Below are 23523 nucleotides of genomic sequence, written 5' to 3'. Positions count from 1 at the left end.
AACACACACTTATGTTAAAAGAAAGACAGCTATAGGGGAGTAAACTAGAGATACTATTACCCATAATCCACTACTGATGATGTCACATATTACATCATTCATGACATGCTCAGTGACATCATCAGCAGAGGATTGCGGGTTTTTTGGCAACATGCCTTATCCACGGTTTAATAACGCTGCCTTTTGCTTTATATAAGTTTTCAAATTGTATGAAATATATACCAATAGGTCTTTATGAACCTTTAGGTAGTGCTTTTGTTCATGAGGTCTGGTCGCTTCCATACACATACAGATGTTTCAAAGATGATCAAGAAGTTTATCTGAATGGAGAGGAATGCACTGAGACGCCAGATCATTCACTAATGTGTAGGCACATACAGTTACACGATTCATGCAACAAACACCGACCAAATATGGCTTGCGTGTTGCAAGGCACGCCAGTTCCTGCTATCATCCCCACGTTCAAGTTGTTGGAAAATGGTAGTTATTTGATGCTCAATAATGAAGATTGTTCTGAGTTAATTAAAAGTATTCCTTTTATCGTAACAGTAAGTGAACGGGTTATTTGCTGCAGAAATGTTCTATTTCCTCCCACACATGAACATAGGGAGTTTTCAATCTGGCCACAAATACCAACCTTGGGACACGTTTCAACGGCATGACAAGAATAAGAGCTCTGTTGTCTCAGAGAGAGGTGGCCTTGAGTTCGGCCCGTGAAACTTTCGTACTTCACATAGCGAACACCCGTACACAGGTTTGCCTTTCAATTTCAGCAACATGTTTCCGACTATCTTTAACGCATCCTCCACAAAATCCCTGGCACACTTTTTTAAAGTTGTTACCAGTGGTCTCGTGACTTCATTTGAGAAAATCTTTGGAGTCATCCCTGCTCCCTTTCATTCCATTTTCTCCACTCTGGTTCGTGGATTGCATTTTTACTTGCATTACCAGCGGACGCTCTTGTGCTTTTTTACATTTTTAAATATGGATGTCCCTCCTATGCAACCTCCGACCCTGCAGCTGCTGACACTGTTCCGCAATCGCATGCTAGAATATTATGGCACAATGCCGTTGGCGATATTAAGCACGGCATATGGATTATCTTTTCGGTTCTCCTACTTCACCTGTGTCCAGCCTGTATTTCACTGCCTGACCTGTGATTTCGATTGGGCCATTGATTTGTGTCTCTGCGGACCGGTTTCTCCTGACGTCGACTTTAATCAGCTGATGACTCCTATCATTACTCACGAGTTGATTTGTCCTGGCGAAAGGATTATGGCTGTGGCATTGATGCATGGACTACTTGGTCCCTGGAATTTACTGGCGGCAGCACAGTCTTTCTTGGAACACAGCTTTCTTGAAAACCCACCGAGCTGTCCTCTGATGGTGATAGAGGATCCGGTGCTGGGAGAGCACGTATGTTCTTTTCCGCTTTTAAATTGGATGGCTGAACTGTTTTCGGATGAAGACGGTGACTTCCTGTTGGAGGCTGTTGCAGCTTATTTTGCATACACAGTTATGTCATAGACCTTTTTCATGTTTCATATGCTGAGTACTAGCATTTCATTGACAATTCATTGACTTAATTGTCAAGTTTTTATTATTTACCTTGCCTATTGGCTTAAGACTCGATAAAGTACTTGGCTGTTTTATTTTTCTTTAGCATTGAATTTTCCTAGTTTTTAATGCTTTACCTTGCGGACCGTCCACATATAAACTTGCAATCTGCTCTCATGAGATGGCACTTCTATTATCTTATTCAGTTCGTTTCCGGATCATGAGGAGGTGTCATCTAGGTCCTGGATATCTTTACACCGTGTTAAGTTAGCATGGGCTCATTACCGGTTTAAACGCCATTTTTCCTTTTTTGCAACTTCTGCACACGACATTTAGTTGTTGCTTTAGCTTTCCACCTAGTAGTTCATCGTGGTTTACATGAGAATAATATGTTATTGGTCTACTATCTGCTTTACTTGTTAAACTATATCTGTACAGCGAGTGCTAAAGTTTCAAGAACAACACGATACAGAATTGTTATGAGGTCTGATCTCCACGACTTCATACTCATAACATAAGTGCAACTTCTGCCAATTCTGGGCATGAGGCGGGTTTTATATTGCTTTGCCGAACACACATACACAACAGTTGATGCGGTTCACATGAAGAGAGAGCTGGTGTATGCTGATGTGATTCCTTCAAATCTAAGACACTAAAGTATGGGCACGCCCTAAACCAACACAAAGAGACCTTCTTAGCAAATAATATAATATGTGTATTAGGGAGGGTGAGATATAAGCAGCCGCGGGCCGTGGAGGGAGTTACGGTGAGGCAGGGAGGCGGGGAGGGGGAGAAGCAGGGTGGAGCCCTCTCTACCTTGCCCCTCCCCCTCCCCGCCTCCCTGCCCCACCGTAACTCCCTCCACGGCCCGCGGCTGCTTATAAGTGTTGCTAACTCTTATTCATTTACAGCATGTTAACATACTATCACCATTCACTTTTTATGTACTAGTAACTATGCTGGTAATTTTGCTACTGATAATATGTGTACTTGTATTCTCCACCCTGCTTCTCCCCCTCCCCGCCTCCCTGCCTCACCGTAACTCCCTCCACGGCCCGCGGCTGCTTATAAGTGTTGCTAACTCTTATTCATTTACAGCATGTTAACATACTGTCACCATTCGCTTTTTATGTACTAGTAACTATGCTGGTAATTTTGCTACTGATAATATGTGTACTTTTATTATCTAAGGTACTACGCCTGAGAAGACGGCATTAGTAAATAAACATTTCAAATACACATGTGTTCTTCTTAACTCCATGTTCTGGTTTCTAAGAAATATATAACGACCGACTGTTCATGAGTTCCACGTATCCTGAGGTACTATAAGTTCATATTCTGGATTGTCTAAACATTGAGAGTTTGTTATATCCAATGTGACACTGTACCTAGCTTGCTAAATAGTTTTTGATTACTAACGTGAGTTTTGGGACACCCTAATTCGCCGAGGTTCCAATCCTCTGTCCACAGTTCTGTGTGAGAACAGAAACCCTGCGACAGGGGCACCCCCGACCCTTGCTGGACCTTCATCACACTTGCGATACAACTCCAGCAATGCGCCACCTTTACGGCACAGATACATCACGCATCTGTGCTGTTTTTGCCCCGTGATGCGCCGCATTGTAAATGCAGCACACCATAGGTGACGGAACAGCGGCACAGAATGACTAACACATCCCTGGTGATGCGCCAGTCATCATAAATCTATCCCTATGCTTCTTATCTTGTTAGAGATGAACCGCCATATGTATCATCAAAGTTATTTGCATTTCCTAAATAGCGAACTTTAAGGAATAAATAGCGATTCTTTACCATTCCTAGTTTGCGATGAGCTATTTGCTAATTAGCCGAATGTAGCCCAATGAAGCCCAATGTAGCCCAATGTAGCCCAAAGATGGCCGCCAGACACACAAAAAAACAAATGTAGCCCAAATATCAGCCAGATGTAGCCCAACTATAGCCCAGTGACAGAATGACCAATCAGCTTCGCAAACCTCCGTTACGCGAAGCGGAGCGCTGTTACAGATATATATCTTTTTTTGAACGTTAATTTCTCAAAATCCACTGGAGCACATATATTGAGACCTAGCAAAGGCACATCGGGCTACCAGTCCCTAATATTTTGCCAAGTTTCGTGCAAATCCATTCAGCCGTTCAATTATTATTTTTATTATTTTTTTTTGCCCCGCGGGGCCCTTTTAAAACCTCCACATCAAACCTAGGGGGTCAGCGAGGATCTACTATGCCCCCTTATAGTTATTTCCCCCTTTGTTTTGACCTCCTCTTGTCTCTCGATCCTACCGAGAGACAAGATGGCGGCCGCTACGGACTGTTTGGAATGTTGACAGACGCCGGAGAACCAATCAGCTTCGCTTCACAAAGCTCCGTTGCGCGAAAAGTCCGCGAACCAGAGCGCTAACCGGTCCGCTGTTACAGATATATATCTTTTTTAAAACGTTAATTTCTCAAAATCCACTGGAGCACATATATTGAGACCTACAAAAGGCACATCGGGCTACCAGTCCCTACAATTTTGCCAAGTTTCGTGCAAATCCATTCAGCCGTTCGGGCTAAAAGTGAGGCCAACCGCCCTATGGAAAACTCAATGTTAAAAACACGTTTTGGGACCCCCCTTTTTTCTCGGCCCCCACTGGACGAACCCCCCCCAAATTTTCAAGGGCTGCTCAGAAACAAAATGTGCCATTTTCCTGAAAATTTCAGCCAATTCCGTCCACAAACGCCAAAGTTATTAGACATAGAATTTTCAAAAAACCCATAGAGAAAAAATCCTAACTATATATACCTACTGGCGACCGCCAGTAGGTAATATATATCTATATATATATATATATATTTATAGATATATATATATATATATATATCATTTCACTCATACAAAACCATTGAAATTGCTCCTATATAGTTAGTTGGACTAACTATATTTCGCGCACCCGCAATCCACTGCTGATGATGTCACATATTACATCATTCATGACATGGTCAGTGACATCACTGATGACATCTCAAATTACATCACTGATGACATCACTGATGACATCATCCAGTGAATGTGGTTTGCTTCGTTATTTAAATATGCATTATATATAGCAATTTGCATTGAAGAATGAGTGGATATATAAAAATAAATATTTGGATGGAGGATTTAGTAGCAATGTAATTGACTGTTTACTTTAACAATGTATAGTGTCTCACTAAATATAGTGGATAGTGACTAAACTGTGTGAATATCTGTCAGTTGTTGTGTAAACTGGTTCTCCAGTTGGTTACTAGCTATGTGAAAGTCTATATTACTTATTAATTAAACTGAGTATTTGTTTTGGAGAGTGAATGTGTGTGTGGTTCGGTGGGGGGTGTGTGAGTGCCCAACGATGTGTGAATAGTTGATTCAGTAGATATATGAAGTTAAAACTACATGTTATAATAGTTGTTTGGGTGAGTGAATATCTTTATGGGAGTGGTGATGAGCAAATATATTTCTCTTTGGTGCATGTCCAGCAAAGTAGAAAAATAAAAGGCAGTGTATATGTCAGTTTATATGTCAGTTTTTGTATATAAATAAGTATTCATAAGACTCAATGATTCTGTAAGTGACTATATGGATGACTGTATACTTGTAATAATGATTTTATAATACAGTAAGTATGACTTACTATGTAAATGAATAGATGAAGTGGTGTTTGTATAAGTGTGTAGCTAAGTAAGTATATAAGTATGATCCATTGTTTGCATAAGTGAGTAGGATAACTTCATATTTTAATAGGTTGTGTGCTGGTGTGTAATGACGATATAGGTGTATAAGTATTTTTAATAGTGTTCTATTTTTCATTGACAGCATGTATGATTGAATCTACAGGTACGTGATTAGATGTGTGGATACATCTAGGAATCACTGACTGAGTTTTTAGATACTTGTATTGCTGTGTCAATGGATTCAAATATGATACTCTGTATTTTACAAAGAGTGATGAAAGATTTTACTAGTGTATGAAAAGGTGTATGTGATTGTCACGTGGATGATGTCATCAGTGATGTCATCAGTGATGTCATTTGAGATGTCATCAGTGATGTCACTGACCATGTCAAAAATGATGTAATATGTGACATCATCAGCAGTGGATTGCGGGTGCGCGAAATATAGTTAGTCCAACTAACTATATAGGAGCAATTTCAATGGTTTTGTATGAGTGAAATGTCCAGCTAAATATAACACCCCTAAAACGTATAGTTTATTGAGTGAATTTCAAAGGTTTTTTATATGCTAATTCCTAACTATATAAGGCCTGAAACCTATGGTTTTTTCAGTGAATTTGCAAGGTTTTTTAATGCTAATTCCTAACTATATAAGGCCTGAAACCTATGGTTTTTTCATTTGCATTCGCAAGGTTTTTAAATGCTAATTCTATTAGCGGATAACGTTTATATATTGAAATGTTTTTTTAATGCTAATTCCTAACTATATAAGGACTGAAACCTATGGTTTTTTCAGTGAATTTCAAAGGTTTTTTAAATGCTAATTCCTAACTATTTAGGGCCTGAAACCTATGGTTTTTTCATTGAATTCGCAAGGTTTTTTAAATGCTAATTCTATTAGCGGATAACGTTTTTATATATTCAAACGTTTTTTTAATGCTAATTCCTAACTATATAAGGCCTGAAACCTATGGTTTTTTCAGTGCATTTCAAAGGTTTTTTAAATGCTAATTTCTAACTATATAAGGCCTTAAACCTATAGTTTTTTCAGTGAATTTGCAAGGTTTTTTAAATGCTAATTCTAATAGCGGATAACGTTTAAATATATTAATATCCTAGTGGTACCACCTGAGCAGCCCTAGGGGGTCAGGGTGTTTCTACCCTGCCCCCTTTTTGTGTTCTACACATTTGTTTTTCTGCTTTCTTGTGCCTCAATCTACTGAGACCCAAGATGGATGCCAACACTTCCTGGTTAGAAGTGTTGACAGCCAATGAGCATGCAGCTTTCTCGGGAAGGCATGCTGATTGGCTGTCACTGTCTGTCAACACTCCAAACCAGGAAGTGTTGGCAGCCATCTTGTGCCTTGTTAGAACCAAGGCACAAGAAAGCAGTGAAACAAAGGTGTGAAACTCGCAAAGGGGCCAGAGTAGAAGCACCCTGACCCCCTAGGCCTGCCCAAGGCAAAAAAAAAGATTTTTCTTTTTTTTATGCCTTGGGGGACCTTGTGGGACCCCCTGAGCAGGCCTAGGGGGTCAGGGTGCTTCTACCCTGCCCCCTTTTTGAGTTCTACACATTTGTTTTTCTGCTTTCCTGTACCTCACTCTACCGAGGCACAAGATGGCTGCCCACAATTTCTGTTTTAGAGTGTTGACAGACAGTGGCAGCCAATCATCATGCAGCTCGTGCACGTAGGGGTACGCGCACGTACGCGTACGGTATGCGTATGTACGCGTATGGTACGCGTACCGGTATGCTTATGAGTAAGCTTAGGGTGAGCTCATATAGATATATATGTGTTTTTTGAAGTTAATTTTCATAAAAACCACTGGAGCAATTTTCACCAAATATAGCAAAGGCACATCTGCGTACCAGTCCCTACAATTTTGCCAAGTTTGGTGTAATTCCGTTCAGCAGTTCGGGCTGTAGACTTGTCAGAACGTTCTATGGAAATTAACATGGGAAAAACACGTTTTGGGACCCCCTTTTTTCTCAGCCCCCACTTCGTGAATCCCCCCGAAACTTTCAGGGAAGGAGCGCAGCGGAGCTGGCCAAAATTTTGGAAAATTACATGCAAATTCCTCAACCGACCCCAAAGTTATTCCCAATAGAATGTTGCGGATTTCCTATGGTAGCTAGGTCCTAACTATATATACTAATATATATATATATACACAGAAAAAAACATAGGTTTCAGGGACGTTATAGTTAGTTGGACATTTCACTCCTACAAAACCATATAAATTCCCCCGTTATAGTTATTTGAGCTAACTATAACTCGCGCACCCGCAATGCACTGCTGATGATGTCACATATTACATCATTCATGACATGGTCAGTGACATCACTGATGACATCACTGATGACATCATCCAGTGACTATGTGTTTCTATAAAATGTAAATATGTTTTATATATATGCCAAGGTGTATTGAAGAAAGAATGTGTGTATAAGAGTCAGGATGGATGATTTAGTAGGTGTGTGACTGACTGTATAAGTGAGTGATTAACTGTGTCTTACTTAATGCATGTGTTACCGACTGATACAGACATTCACACAGTTTAGGTTGTCAGTTGGTGTGTAAGCGATTGCCTGGGGTTGGTGAGTAGCAAAATGAGGATCTATATGGGCTATTGATTTGTTGTATGAGTATCTGTATGGGTGCCTGAGTGTCTGTGTGGGTGGGTGGGAAGGTGTGACTTTGTGCATAGATGTGTGAGTGGATGATTCACTGAGTGTACAGGTTCAAGAGTGTATCTTTGAAGGGCTGTATGGCTGGGTGAGTGTGTATGGGTGTGTTGTTGAGTGAATGGATGCCTCAGTGGTACATGTGTGAATAACTGTATATGTGAAAGGCAGTATATGTGAGTGTTGGAGTGTATAAATGACTATATGTGAGAGTGAGTGATTGTGAGAGTGGCTGTATGGATCAGTGTGTACTTGTATTAGTTATTGTATTAGAGTGTAAGTATGTGTTAGTATATGTTTAAATAAGGGAGGTGGTGTGTATATAACTGTACAGGTGAGTAAATGAAAGTGTGATTGATTATTTCCATGACTGACTAGGTGTGTGAGTAACTCTATGAATGAGAGGCTGTGTGTGAGTGTCTGTTTAGATATGTGAGTGCATATGATAATGCTGTATTGATGGCTGACTGTTTATATGAGTGACTGTATGGGTGAATGAGTGGATTTGTATGTAGAGCTAGGAATTAGTGAGTGGATATGTACTAAATAGTATTGGTGTATTCATGGTTTCAAAAATGATGGTCTGTATTTTAGAGTGGGTGCATCAAGTGTTATATTAGGGTATGATGAGGTGCATCAGATTTTCATGTGGATGATGTCATCAGTGATGTCATTTGAGATGTCATCAGTGATGTCACTGACCATGTCATGAATTATGTAATATCTGACATCATCAGCAGTGCATTGCGGAAGCGCGAGTTATAGTTAGCTCAACTAACTATAACGGAGGAATTTTTATTGTTTTGTATGAGTGAAATGTCCAACTTACTATAATGTCCCTGAAACCAATGGTTTTTCTCGGTGAGTTTCTAAGGTTTTTTAAATGCTCATTTCTAACTATAACGTGCCTGAAACCTATGGTTTTTTTCAGTGAATTTCAATGTTTTTTTAATTATTAATTTCTAACTATGACGTCCCTGAAACCTATGTTTTTTTCAGTGAATTTCAAAGGTTTTTTAAATGCTAATTTCTAACTATGCCTACAAAGGTAGGACATGTGAAGAAAGAGGACGAAAAGCGCAGAAAGTAGCAAGACAAATGGAGAAAAAGACAACAGAAGTCCAGGAAGATGAAGAAAAGTACAGGAAGAAGCAAGAGATGACGCAGTCCAGTAGGCGACAGACATTGTTACCAGTACGGCTTGCCCAGACAACGCATCATCGGCACAGTAGATCCCACATGTGCAACTGTGTCCTGAGTCCTGAATGGCAGTGACCCCCAAGTCCGTGGCAGCGATCACAGCACCGGACTCCCTTAGATCAGTAAGGCATATTTCCATATGCAAGGCCGGTGACATATGGTGCAACTAACCCTGTACAACACAAGGCGCGACACGTGGTGCCAGTAACCCTGGTCAGCACAAGAAAATCACACATGTGGAACTGTGTCCTGAGTCCTGAATGGCAGTGACCCCAAGTCCATGGCAGCGACCACAGCACCAGACTCCCTTCGATCAGTGAGGCATATTTCCATAAGCAAGGCCGGCGACACATGGTGCCACTAACCCTGTACAATACAAGGCGCGATATGTGGTACAACTAACCCTGTTCAACACAAGCCGATCCCACATGTGGAACTGTGTCCTGAGTCCTGAATGCCAGTGACCCCCAACTTCGTGGCAGCGTTCACAACACCAGACACCCTTTGATTAGTGAGGGGTATTGCATATGGAACGCCGGCGACATGTGGTGCCACTGAACCTACACTGCGCTGGTCGGTGGGGCCACCAACGTATGTGTGTGGCTGTTGACCTTTGCTGACCGCTACCTCTGGCCTACACTGCGGTCATCAGGGCTCACAATTAAAATTATTTCTTGATTCATTAACTACAGAGCCCAGTAGACAAGTAACTATCACAGTCCTAAACCCTACATAATATCCTTTTAGTATTCTTGCTTCAAGAACTTTTTTTATATCAGTTATAGCTTTACTACAATGACCAAATTCATATTTAAGTGCAAGCGAACACTCAATAGCAGTCTTCTCAGTGGGCAGCAGAGTTCGCAATTCGACTTTTAAATGCTAATTTCTAACAAGAAGATTGAACTAGCAGTCTACACTGCGATGAGCATAGCTCGCATTTCGTATTTTGGACACGTGGTGCTACTAACCCTGTTTACACAAGCTGATCCCACATGTGTAACTGTGTCCTGAGTCCTGAATTGCAGTGACCCCAACTTCGAGGCAGTGACCATAGCACCAGACTCCCTCCAGTTTTATTTGTTGTTGTTTTCTTTAAATAAAATGTTTTACATGATTAAGATTCTTATTTGTCCAACCACACAGGGACACTTCCAGGCCCAAGAAGGTTGTTGGGACTATGTTGGTAATGTGGGGAGAGGGTGCGTTACCTGATACTATAGGGAGAGGCAGCGTGAAAGGGATATCTCTCACTGAAAGAACTTTGGTATGTTTTCAGAAATGCCTCGGACAGATGCCAGACTGAATCACAAATTGTTTTTTCAATACTTATGAAGTGTGAGTTATGAACAGTTCACACCTAGGCTCGCAGAGGGACCGATGCGGCCCCTGGGCTTGACTCGCAGAGGGAGAACTACCAGCCGTCCACTCCCAAAGGAACAGCAGCGTAGTAGTTTGCACAGATACAGGCACACTAGCGTACTAGCTCACAAAGGTAGAGTGCTGCGAGCCGATTGACTGGCTTAGCTGCGAAGTGGTGATGTTGGGCAGAGGGAGTGTGAAAGAGTTATCTCCCACAGACAGACCTCCGCTATATTAAATTGCCCCTGAGACCTTTCTTTTATATTTTCACTCAATGCGAGAAAGCGCGCTTTCTGGATCAAAACCTTTCTCCCTGCCAAATCTGGCGTAATTCCGTTCAGCAGTTTAACCTGTAGCCTTCTCTAAAGTTTCCTATGGAAAATCTATTGAGAAAACACATTTTCACCCCCCCCCCCACACATAGCTACCTGTCACAGGCCTACTCCCTATTGATGTGCAGGTCAGTGGTCTAGTTGTCAACATCTCATGGCCACTCCCTGAGGGCAGGATTGCACATGCAACACACCCATCCGGCACATGTGTCACAGGCCATGTGACAATGCAAATATAATGGATCGACAACGTCACATCCTTTATTGCCGGTGGTGACTGGACGGGGGACTCTCCACGGGTCTGAATCATAAAGATTCTATGAAGAGTTGCGCAGAGGGTTATGAGCTGTATGGCCGTCAGCGGCCTACTACCATGTGGTACATACTTGAGTTGCACAGGGTTAGCAGCAGCAAAAGCTGATGTGGTCTCCACCATTGATGACTAAGGACTCAGCGACATGTGTGAGATCCGCCGGGCCGCGGAGAAGCTGATGTGGTCCCCGTCATTGATGACTCAGGACTCAGCGACATGTGTGAAATCTGCCGGGCCACGGAGCTTTGACGGGCACGTGGAATGCCCACTGATAGACACTCCAGTGGCAACAGGTAATTATTTGGTCATGGATGTGCAGGAGCAGCGGTGTCTCTCTCTATCTCTCTCTCTCTCTCTCTCTCTCTCTCTCTCTCTCTCTCTCTCACTTGCCTCTCTTCACTCTCTCTCTCATTCCCTTCCTTCCTTTCCTTCTATCTCTCTTACTCTCTCTCCCTTCTCTCTTTCTCACTCCCTTTCTTTCCTTCCCTCTCTTTTTCTCTCTGCCTTTTTTTCCTTCTCTGTTTCTCTGTGTCTCACTCCGTTGACATGCGCATTACACACATCATTATTTTGTGCTTTATTTTCAGTCGTCGGCCGTCATGGTCCCCACAGGAGTGTTCCACGTTGTTGTTTTGTGTTCTTTTTGTTAAATTTAGTTTATCAGTTTATCCTTTATATATATGTTTATGAAAAAAGAAAGTTTGAAAAAAAAATTCAATAAAGTTTTTGCCTGTTTTCTTAAGTGCTGTGTGACTCTTACTCTTTCTTATTACTGTTATTTGGTGATCTCCACCATGGTGTTAAATTTTGGGGCAGTTATCACAGGAATACTGGTGATGTCTGCAGTTTGCATCAGCTTCTGAATACTGTGTTAGATTTATCTCAATTTAGTTGCATTAAAGTGCTGATAATGAAATGCAGAGTAGCCGTTCCCGTGCAAAAAGACATGAGGTGCACCTTTGCGATTTATTCTAAATACTAAAATCCTCTGTTGAATTGCACTGTGGTAGTGGGTGCACTTACAGTGCACACACAGAATCAATGAAGAAATCTTATTGTATTTATATTGATTGGGAATAGTGGGTCAGGTGCTGGATCTTGATGGGATACACTGCCCAGTTCGTTTATTTTTCTGCACACGAAAAAATCACATCACAACTTTCAAAACAACTCCGATGCGAAACAAATTCCGGCGATAAGCCGCGTTAGCATGAGGGATTTTACACCTGCTTCCTGCTGGTGTTAAGCAGGATGACTACCTCCAACATGAAAGGGAACACAGCCAAGAGCCACACCGGAATAGCCACAGGTGCCATAGAGTCAATGAGCATGATACACGGATACCAATGAGGGCTACAACACTTATTGCAACAATTCAGGACTGCCAACGCCCCCCTAACCCGCATCTGAGCAAGTGTGTCCGTGTGGTCATTGTGTTAGCACGATGGGCACGGGCCCTGCAACATCACAGTGTGCTGTCTTCAGCAGACGTTACCATGTCACCTCAGCGTTGGCAGTAAGTCTGGCCATGTAGCTACGCACGCATCCTCCTGCATGCACAAGCAGCGTGTACTGGTCCGGCGTACACAGGTCAGCTCAGGGGTGTGCCAATCCGGCAAGGGGAACGGGTGTCTCGAACATGTCCGTGTGCAGAAAGTGCGGTGAGTGTCTCTGTGTTCTGCTGTGGCCTGCCACAAGGGCCGCACCAGCTCATGTTGTAAAGTGGCATCCACCACCTCCAAACGGCACTGTCACTGTGTGGTTGGAATGCTGCTGGACATGCGCGAATAGGCATTACAATGGTGTGCCGTAGGAGTGCACAGGATACAACAGAGCACCGTACAAAAGTGTGGGGGCTTGTGGGTGCGAGGAGCAGTCAACCCACCCATATGCCACGTGCTGGGCATCTCAACCATGTTGACCAGGGTCGCAGACATTCCACAAAACCCACGACCGGCCTTTGTACACATCCTGTATGAATGCAGTTGGAGAAGTTACTGTAGGGATGAAAGGTTCTTTGCCTGAGCTATCTCGCGCTAGCACATCTGCTGCTCCAAGAAGAAACTTGCAAGTGGCTAGCCCCCCCTGAAAGATACAATAATATTTGCATCTGTCTCCTTCACTACGAACATGTCCCGCCGCATCATTGCACGTTGTATATCTGGTCACATGTCCCAAAACAACAGTGGACATTGCTGCATTGGAGTCGAATTATGTCTGAGGCATAGACAACCAACGCTGCTTGACACTGACGTGTTTTGGTGATGAACTACCCCGAGGTGAACATGAACATTTTCCTACGTTTCTCATTCAGACATGCTGCTGCATTTGTCTTCATATCGTGGCACTACTCTTGGCCATACTGACACACACTTTTTTTTTAATAAAGTTTCCACATTTTCACTTGTCTCCAAATGTGTTGTCTTCATTTGTATGCTGATGTGTATGTCACACACTCTCTGGCTTCCTGCCATACATGAATTGCTACCCCATCCGGACTGTGGGCTTGTACTTATGCGTTCTATTGTGCCTCTTTCGTACTGACGCTTTGGTTGCATATCCACCACAGGCGAGTGCATTTGTGTCATGTGTTCGATTGTGCCAATGTTTGTGTTTAGACAACACCGTGTTGGATGTTGGTGTGCTCTGCTTCCTTTGTGTGTGTGCTGCACTGTGTGTGAGGTGTCCCTTCATGTGAGCTTTTGTTCACCATTCTCCCTTTCAGGCAGTGTGGTTTTCACTTCTATGCTCGTTCAGTGCTGTGATGTGGGCGGGTTGTGTGACTTGTGCTCCTTGATAGTGTGTTTCATTTTGGCCATGGTTTGTCTATACTTCTGCTGTACTTATTTGTGCATGTGTGCCATAGTGTCCATCTCCCCCTGCCCCCCCCAATCCCTGCTTCTTCCTCTTTCTGGTGCTGTTGTGTCTGTAATTTTGTTGCTCCACACATAAATACATGTAATGAACAAATTAGAACAATTCCTTGATTCTTTTAGGTTTCAAAACTTCTGGTTTTTTTTTTTTTCACATAAACTTTTTTTTTAATATTCAAGGACACATAGAAGTCAGAAGTGCAACGTATTCTATCAACACACTTTCTAGAACATTCTGCATGTGCAGGTTAAAAGTTCATATTTTTTTTTAAACCTAGCAATATTTTTTGCAACATTTTCTCAAACATTTAACGCCACGTGCAGGTTAAAAGTTCACAATTGTTGGAAGTTCTAACAGTGCCTTCCAAATGCAAGTAACAGGTGTGGTTGAGTTGAGGAAATTTTATCCTATGATATGCACTCCACATTGAAACTGCTTTTTCTTAACCAATCACAAAGGGGCTTTTCAACAAAACAAATGTGCACCCTACTTTTAAAAAACAATACTTTTCATCTCCCAATCAGGTATTGTTTTGTATGGCAAAAAAAAGTAGTTCCCCATCTTTAAACATATCTCTTATTCTACGAATGGACTGCATGAGCTACAGACATCTATCCATTCCTCCCAGCCATACTTTCAAAATGCTAGTGTGGATCGTAGGACATAGCTATGTTTTCTGGTGCAAGAGGTATGCAGAACAGAGACGTATTGACTTAGACCTAGGTTTACAAAATGTGGATGTTAAATGGTTTGGACAGAGAGGATTGAAGTGGCACCAATTGTTGCCTTTGGTTAAAACCTGTTTGCATCTCCAAAACCCTGACCTCATGATTGTGCACTGTGGTGGAAACGACCTAGGTACATTGACTGGGGTAGGTTTGAAAATGCTAATGTAGTACACCTTTCAACAATTGATGTTGCTGCTTTTGCCTCAAACTGTCTTTGTATATTCCCAATATATGCCAAAGACAGAAGTGGAAATGGTCAAACCAATTTTGTCCTCAGATTGAAAAATCTAGGAAGAATGTCAACAAAGCTGTGTCTGCATACCTCCGAGACCATAGAATGGGGTTGATCTACAACAACAGCATATGTTTTGATATGTATGACTGCTATCTACAGAAGTGATGGCGTAAACTTCACAGATCAGAGAAATCGAGTTTTTTCTGAATAACATGAAGCTGTGCATCCGCACTTATCTGTACCTCCAGCTAATAAACACAAGGGCTCTTTTTAGAGCCGCCTTACTTTCCCAAAATCCGTTCGCAGAGTGACAGCTGCGATCCGGGTAGCGCAGTGTGAGCTACGGGCCATCGGCTCGCCAACGCACATAGAGGGACAGCCCCTCCTACACCATTCATCCCCCAAACTTTCCATATAGGAGCTAATCAAAAAAAGAGAAACTTTTTGGATAATTTCATAACGATTCATCAAACGACGCCATCGTTACAAGCACATAGAAGACTCCAGGTGGGGGGCCGTGGAAACTTTTTTGGATAATTTCATAAAGATGTATCAAACGACGCCAAAGTTACAAGCACGTAGAAGACTCCGGGAGGGTGGCCACGCAACACGGCTCCCAACATGAGTGAAGCCCCGGGGCTGCACAGACCCCAGTGGATGCCCGCAACCCCCCTCTATTATTTTTAAAAAAATACCCCCGGAATCTAGCCCACCCAAGGGCCTCATTAGAATAAAACACAAGAACACACGACCCCAGCACATTTTTTTTTTAAGATGATTTTTTGGGCCCTGGGGGTCCTTCTGGAACCCCCTGAGCAGACCTAGGGGGTCAGGGGTTTTCTACCCTTCCCCGTTCTCTTGTTTTATACCTTTGTTTCTCCATTTTTTGGTGACTCACTTCTACCGAGCCACAAGGTGGCTTCCAACACTTCCTGGATTGGAGTGTTAGCAGCCAATCACAGTGAAGCTCGCGCATGCCACTAAGGCTCCACCCAGATATCAAAACTTTTATTTTTAGAATTTCTCAGCAACTACTGAACAGATTTACACCATTTTAAAAGGTCACTTTCTGACCCAAGCACCACCTTTCTGCCAAATTTGGAGTAATTCCGTTCAGTAGTTTCGGCTGTATCCTTGCACAAAGTTTCCTATGGGAATATGATTTTTTCACTCTTATTATATGAATTTCTCAAAAAACTACTGAATGGATTTGCACCATTTAAAAAGAAAGGTCGCTTTCTGAACCAAGCTCTGCCTCCCTGCCGAATTTGGGGTAATTCTGTTTAGCAGTTCGGACTGTAGCTCGTCGCAAAATTTCCTATAGAAATTAAAATGAAGAAAACGCGTTTTTCTCAGCCCCTGCTTGACGAATCACCCCCGAACTTTCAGGATATGAGCTGACCTGGATACACTTTGTTTTTAGAGAATTTCAGGAAGATTTGTCAAACGACGCCAAAGTTATTAGCAAATCAAAAAATGCTTTTCCTATGGAAACTAGGTTCTAACTATAATTACCTACTGGCGACCGCCAGTAGGTAATTAAAAAAAAAAGAAAAATATACATATATAAATATATATATATATGTATATTTTTCTTTTTTTTTTTAAGAAAAATATACATATATAAATATATATATGTATATTTTTCTTTTTTTTAATTACCTACTGGCAGTCGCCAGTAGGTAATTATAGTTAGAACCTATGTATTCTGATTGTATTCATACAGTTATATGAATGCTTATTAAACTATTAAAAGGTGCCTGACCAATTAGAGGAGTGGAAAGGTAGTGAAAATATGATTTTAAAACTACATGAGTAATGATTGACTGATTCTATATTCTGCAATCACCCAGTTAGTATCCAAGCACTCATGAAATCACTCTGCCACTACCCAAACACTTATAAAACCACCCAGGCACTACCCATGCGCTCCCCCAATCAACGAAGCACTACCCATGTAGTTATGCAATAAACGAAGCACTTATAACTTCACTATATACTCTCCTTGCGTTACTCTAATCATTTAGTCAGTACCCATGTACTCATGTAATGACCCATTCACTAAGAGATGCACTGCTACTTATAATCCCCTCTGTACTACCCATGCAGTCCTTTAATCACCTACACACTACTCATTTGCTCCTTCAATTACCCAGGTAGTACCCATGCAGTACAGCAATCCCCCTGTCACTCCCCATGTACTTATGTAATCACCCAGCCAGTACCATGTACTTATCCCATCACTCTATCAATTCCCAAGCACTTATAGATTCACCATACACTCTCCTTGCAGTACTCTAATCATTCAGTCAGTACCCATGTGCTCACGCAATGACCCAGGCACTAACACATACACTGCTACAAACCCCTGAGCACTACCTATGCAGTACTATAGACACCTACATACTAATCTTTCTCTTCTTCAATTCCCCAGGTAGTACCCATGCAGTCCAGCAATCACCCTGTCACTCCCCATGCACTCCTCCAATCACACAGCTGGTACCATGTGCTTATACATTCACTCCAGCAATACCCAATCACTAATAAATTCACCATGCACTCTCCTTGCAGCACTCTAATCATCCAGTCACTACCCATGCACTCATGCAATGACCCATGATCTAACTCATGCACTGCTACAATTCCCGGTGCCTTATCCATGCAGTCCATCCACTGCCCTGTCACTACCTGTGCACTCCTCCAATCACCCATTCAGCACCATGTTCTTATCCAATCACTCCGCCAAAACGAAAGCACTTATAAATTCACCATGCACTCTCCTTGCAGTACTCTTAACATCCCGTCACTATCCATGTACTCATGCAATGACCCAGGCACTAACTCACGAACTGCTACACTCCCCTGAGCACTACCCATGCAGTCCAGACATCTCCCTGTGACTGCCTAGGCACACCTTCAATTCCCCAGTCAGCACCATGTACTTATCCAATCATTCCACCAACCCCAAGCACTTATAAATTCACCATGCACTCTCCTTGCACCACTCTAATCATCCAGTCACTACCCAGGCACTCACGCAATGACCCAGGCACTAACTCATGCACTGCTAAAATCCCCTGAGCACTACCCAAGCAGTCCAGCCACCACCCTGTCACTACCCATGCACTCCTCCAATCACCCAGTCAGCACCATGTACTTATCCAATCACTCTGCCAAAACCCAAGCACTTATAAATTCACCATACACTCTCATTGCAGTACTCTAATCATCCAGTCACTACCCATGTACTCATGCAATGACCCAGGCACTCACACATGCAGTGCTATAATCCACTGTGCACTATCCATGCAATCCTCTAAACACTACTCATTCACTCCTCCAATTACCCAGGAAGTACCCATGTAGTGCAGCAAACCCCATGTGATTTCAAAAGAAAGCATTTCATTGGTTTTTATGTAGAATGCGTTTCTTTTGTAATAGAATAGTATATTTCTATATAGTTATATTAATAATTTTACATTTATTTATATTTTTTCAGATACTCTTCATGATAATTAAAAAAGACTTACCATGACCAAAAAAACAGAAAGGAGAAAACAAGAAAAGAAACAATACTATTTAAAGAAAAGACAGCAGCAAGAATGAGATGAATTACAACGAGTGGGAAAAAAGAAAAAGTCTTGCAGTAAGAGAACAAAATAATTTATTAAAAGACTTTCAAAGACTAGAAAGGGTTTTGACAATGTAGAAAATTGAAAGAACACCTCAAGAACAACGAAGAATGAAATGAAAAAAGGACAAATTAATGGCAAATCATGTTCTGAAAAAACAATCTATGCTAAAAGAAGAATGAATCAATTTTGTGAAATAAGGAAACCTATGTTTCAAACTAGAAAGTACAAAATGTATTAAAACATGGCAAGACATATAAAAGAAGACAAGCATTTTATGAAAAGAAAAAACAGATTGAATCTATTGTTGAAAAGCCTTTTGAATCAAAAAGAAAATCATTAATTTCAGTTTAAACAGAATGCGATCATTAGATAAATTAATGAATTTTATGAAGGACAAAAGTAAAAAAGAAGAGACTAATTAACAGAAATCATTTTTGTGATTTTGTTTGGGTGAATAGAAGCACACTTCAAGTTCAGAGCCTTTTTTTAATGAGGAGAACTATTTTCAAACCAATATATTAGTACATGCAGTTGATACCAGTGGTTGTGCTTAATAAGTGAAAAACGGTAGTGCAATTGAAAAAAAAAAATGATTACTAGAAATGTAGAAGAAGCGATAGCTGATGAAGTTCTAGGGAGACGTACTAAAGGGCCAATGTATACTTGGGATTGTAGTAATATTTGTCGTATACAACATGAGTCTATTGATATTTTATGCAATTTCTTACGAGAGTACAGTAAAAAAAAGTGTTAAACAAAAGATTAAGATGCTGCAAGGCTAGATCCTTGCAAAGTGAGAAAAAATACTGGTTCGGAAGGTCATTCTCTGGCTTGTCTTTCTAGAAAAGTGTGTCAAAGTGTTTTTCATCATTTGAGAATGTGAGCAGTACATCATTCTCAAATGCGGAAGTTAGTAAAAAGATTGTACTATGCAAAAAGTCCTGCAATAATTTTAAGTGACGTAAACAGTGCTGTTTTGCATGGGTCAGTATCAGATGTAAAAAAAAGTTTGTGATGAAATAGTTTTATTACTTTGGTCCTGAACAAGAGTGTGGAGAAAGTGAGAGTGTTATAATCTCTCTTCACTTTCTTTGTCTCATCCTTGCTCTCTATCTCCTTCCTTTCCCTGTACTCCTTTTCCTCTTCTTGGGATGTTCCAACCCCTTCCCACATACATGGTACTGCCTTTGTACGTTTAAGTGAGAGTACCTTAGAATGTTCACACTGCTGGCTGAGGAGCGCTAGGCTTGGCGGTTTGAGGAACTGTCTATCTAATAAACCTACGTTTTCTAAATCTTCTGCCTCCTGGACATATTTTAACAATTTGGCGACAACTGGAAACTGTGTGTTGTGCAGGGGACAGCTGAAATTCCTCACCCCTTTTTCACCAGCCAGCTTTATCTACTGTTCCTCCTTACCTCTGCCTCCTTTCAGACATCGTGCTGCTGTCAATGATTGGATCATGTTCAGATGTCTACGTACTGCTTACTCCGCAAACCTGAACATCCTGTTCCTTGAAATCCTAGTGGGGAGTGTTTTTTGACAACCTCCGGTACTCTTGGTATAGTTCTGCTGCTGTGTGTCTCTGTTCGATGCTTGTTTTTCCTCACATCGTGAAGCATAGGAGTGGGTGTCTCCTTCCAATTGCTTCAAAAGTGATGTCTACCTGGGTGTGGTGATCACGATCAATGCATGCCTTTCCGCTATCAGAGCAGTGTCTCCTCACGGATCACCTCCGGTGAGAACGTCTACATTGAGGAAGTGTTCATATTCAGCCCATGCCTCCTGTCATCGTGCTGCCTATCGAGCGTTGAATCAGAGCAGTGTCTCCTCACGGATCACCTCATGAGAGAACGTCTACTTTGAGGAAGTTCGTTGACAGTGCATGCCTCCTTTCATCACACCTCCTAACGAGCACTGTTTGGTCTGAAATCGTCTCAGGGAAACGTCCGGAAGAGTTTCATTGTGTGTGCATGCTCTAGGAACTGTATTCATCACCAAGGGTTTCAAGAGAGTGTCTTCACCTGTGAGAACATCTCTACACAGGCGCACGTCCAGGAGACTTTCCTGTCACCACGCTGCCTTTCAAAATATTTCAACAGCATCGAGGGAAGCAGTGTCATCCAGTGGTAAGTTGTGCTTACTTCATTTTCCTTCAAGTAAGTTCTTCTAACTCACGCTGACAGGCACAGCTTGCCTGCAGGTTTTAGTACTGTCCTTTTTGGTGTGGTCTTCGCTGACAGGCACAGCTCAATGGCCTGCAGTTTCCTGTGACAATTTGCTGAGTGGTCCTACCCTCCTCTGATTTTGCCTCCCTTATTGTATATCCCGTTCTCTTTCATTGTCATAATGTCTGTTACCAACATGAATCAAACGCCTCAGCTTTCAAATGATGAAGGGGAACCAGAAATTATGTGGGATAGGTGGGTCAAAATGTTCCAGTCATATCTAATTGCAAAAGGAGGAGAAACATTTTCCTCAGTGAGGAAACAACACATATTATTGCAGAATTTGGGCACCCAAGGGAGGAAAATTCACAAACATCTTGCTGATGGGGGTGAAGAGGGAGGTGATGGCGAAGTTGATGTTTTCACGACCACTCTGAGTAAACTAGGTGCTCCTTTCAAGGACAAGGTTAATATGGTTTTGGAGCGTTATAAGTTCTTTCAAAGGGTACAAGGGAAAAATGAAAAAGTCACTTCATACATAGCCACTTTGAGGGGACTCTCTGCCACTTGTGAATTTGGAGCACTTGCCGATTCTCTCACCAGAGATCAATTGGTTCATTGCACCAATGATCACAAGGTGCAAGAGAGGTTGTTAACCCTGAGTCCAGGTTTAGAAGAGGCTGTGGCTATTGCTAAAAGTATTGAGCACACCGCTTATTGTGTTAAGGAAATGAAAGTTAACAAAGATTCAGTACCAGAAGATAAGCATGTTAATGAAATTATAGATGAGTATGATATTCTAAAAGTAGGATACAAGAGAGATGTGGTTAAAACTAAGCCTAAGAAAGAACATTTCAGATGTTACAGATGTGGGAATGCTAATCATCTAGCTAATTTCCCTAAGTGTCCTGCCAGGGGAGTTCATTGCAGGAAATGTAATAGAGTGGGACATTTTTCTAAAGTGTGTAATTCCAAAGATGTAGAAAAAGGGGTACATGCTGTTTATGATCAGGCCACGGAATCTGGAGACAACAAATTTATCTTTCAGGTACATGGTCAAAATTACATAATTAGTTATCCTTTGTGTGAAATATACTTGGATGGAAAAAATGTCCAAGGCATTTGCGGCCTCCTGTTCCCTTTACACCCTAATAGAGAAAAAGACTTTCCAAAGTTTGTTTAAGGAAGGTGAAAACCTGGTTGTACACCAAGGGGGGTACAACAAAAACCCCATTCCTTTAGAAGGGATGGTGAAGATGCATATCACATTTAATGACAGATGTGCATTTGGGAAGGTCTACATTACTGAAAAAGGAAGTAACTCACTAGTGTGGAAGCATCAGAAAGATTTAGGCATCATGCTTGACCCCAATATTATAGAGCATGTGTTGCTGGTTGATAGATCTTTGACAGGGAAAGAGATATGCAATGAATTTCCAGAGGTTTTCACTGAAACTGTGGGTTTGCTGAAAAACTACATGCATAAAATCAAACTCAAAAATTATGCTGTTCCAGTCAAACACAAGACCAGGTCCATTCCTTTGGTAATGCGGGAACCACTAAAAAAGAACTGGAAAAACTAGAGATGATGGGCATTATTCAGGCAGTAGAGAGTTCAGAATGGTTGGCCCCCATTGTTATTACTTCTAAAAAAGAGAGTATTGAGATCCGCATGTGTGTGGACCTTAGGAGTCTCAATGCCAACATTTGGGTAGACAGGTACCCACTTCCTAAAATTATTGAAATGTTGTCTGTAATAAATAATGCCAAGTATGTTTCTGTCCTAGACCTCACATCAGCATACCAACAAGTTACTTTACATCCTGAATCTCAAATTGTCACGGCCTTCACCTGACCTTTTGGCATCTACAAATTCCTAAGGATGCTATTTTAGTTGGAGTTGGCCGCAGCAGCTTTTCAAAGAATAATACAACATGTTCTGCTGGGTTTGGACGAATCAATCTGTTTCCAAGATGACATCCTCGTGTATGGATCGATTGAGGAAGAATACAATTGTAATTTAAGAAAAGTATGCACAAAATATTGTGAGGCATGTTTCACAATCAGATAGCATAAGTGCAAGATTGGAGTAGCATCAGTGGAATTCCTAGGACACACCTTGTCCAGTGAAAGCATGAAACCAAAAATGGATCTAATAGAGGCTGTGGTAGAAGCTCCCACTCCGGGCAACAAAGAGGAAATAAAATTCCTTTTAGGAATTTCTGAATATATGTCCAAATTCATAAAGAATTTCTCACACCTAGTACAACCCATCAGAGATCAATTGAAAAAGGAGAATATATTTGAATTGTTACCCATCTACAACAGTGCATTTATGGGTCTCAAAAAGGCTATTGCTACGGCACCCTACATATGAAATTTGATGGTACCAAAGACAGGTTCCTCACTACGGATGCCAACAATAGAGGAATTGGTGCCACGCTATCTCAAATGCAAGAAGGGAAAGAGAAAATCATAGCCTTTGCCACCAGGACACTCAAAGATGCAGAAATTAACCACTCCACAATTGAGAAGGAGGCCTTATCCTGGTTTTGGGCCACTAATCTTGTAAACATTTTTCTATTGGGTTTAGTGTTTGTGCTCAGGAAGGATCACAAACCTTTGGTGTCATTATTCTCTTCTAAGGACATTGAAAAAGCTACATCCGGAATTGGTAAATGGCAAGTGTCTCTACAAAATTTCAATTACAAAATCGAGTATG

This window comes from Lissotriton helveticus, chromosome 3_1, assembly GCF_964261635.1.
Source record: "Lissotriton helveticus chromosome 3_1, aLisHel1.1, whole genome shotgun sequence".
Classification (NCBI taxonomy): Eukaryota; Metazoa; Chordata; class Amphibia; order Caudata; family Salamandridae; genus Lissotriton; species Lissotriton helveticus.
The sequence above is the reverse complement of the archived record's forward strand: the minus strand, read 5'-3'. Positions refer to the sequence as shown.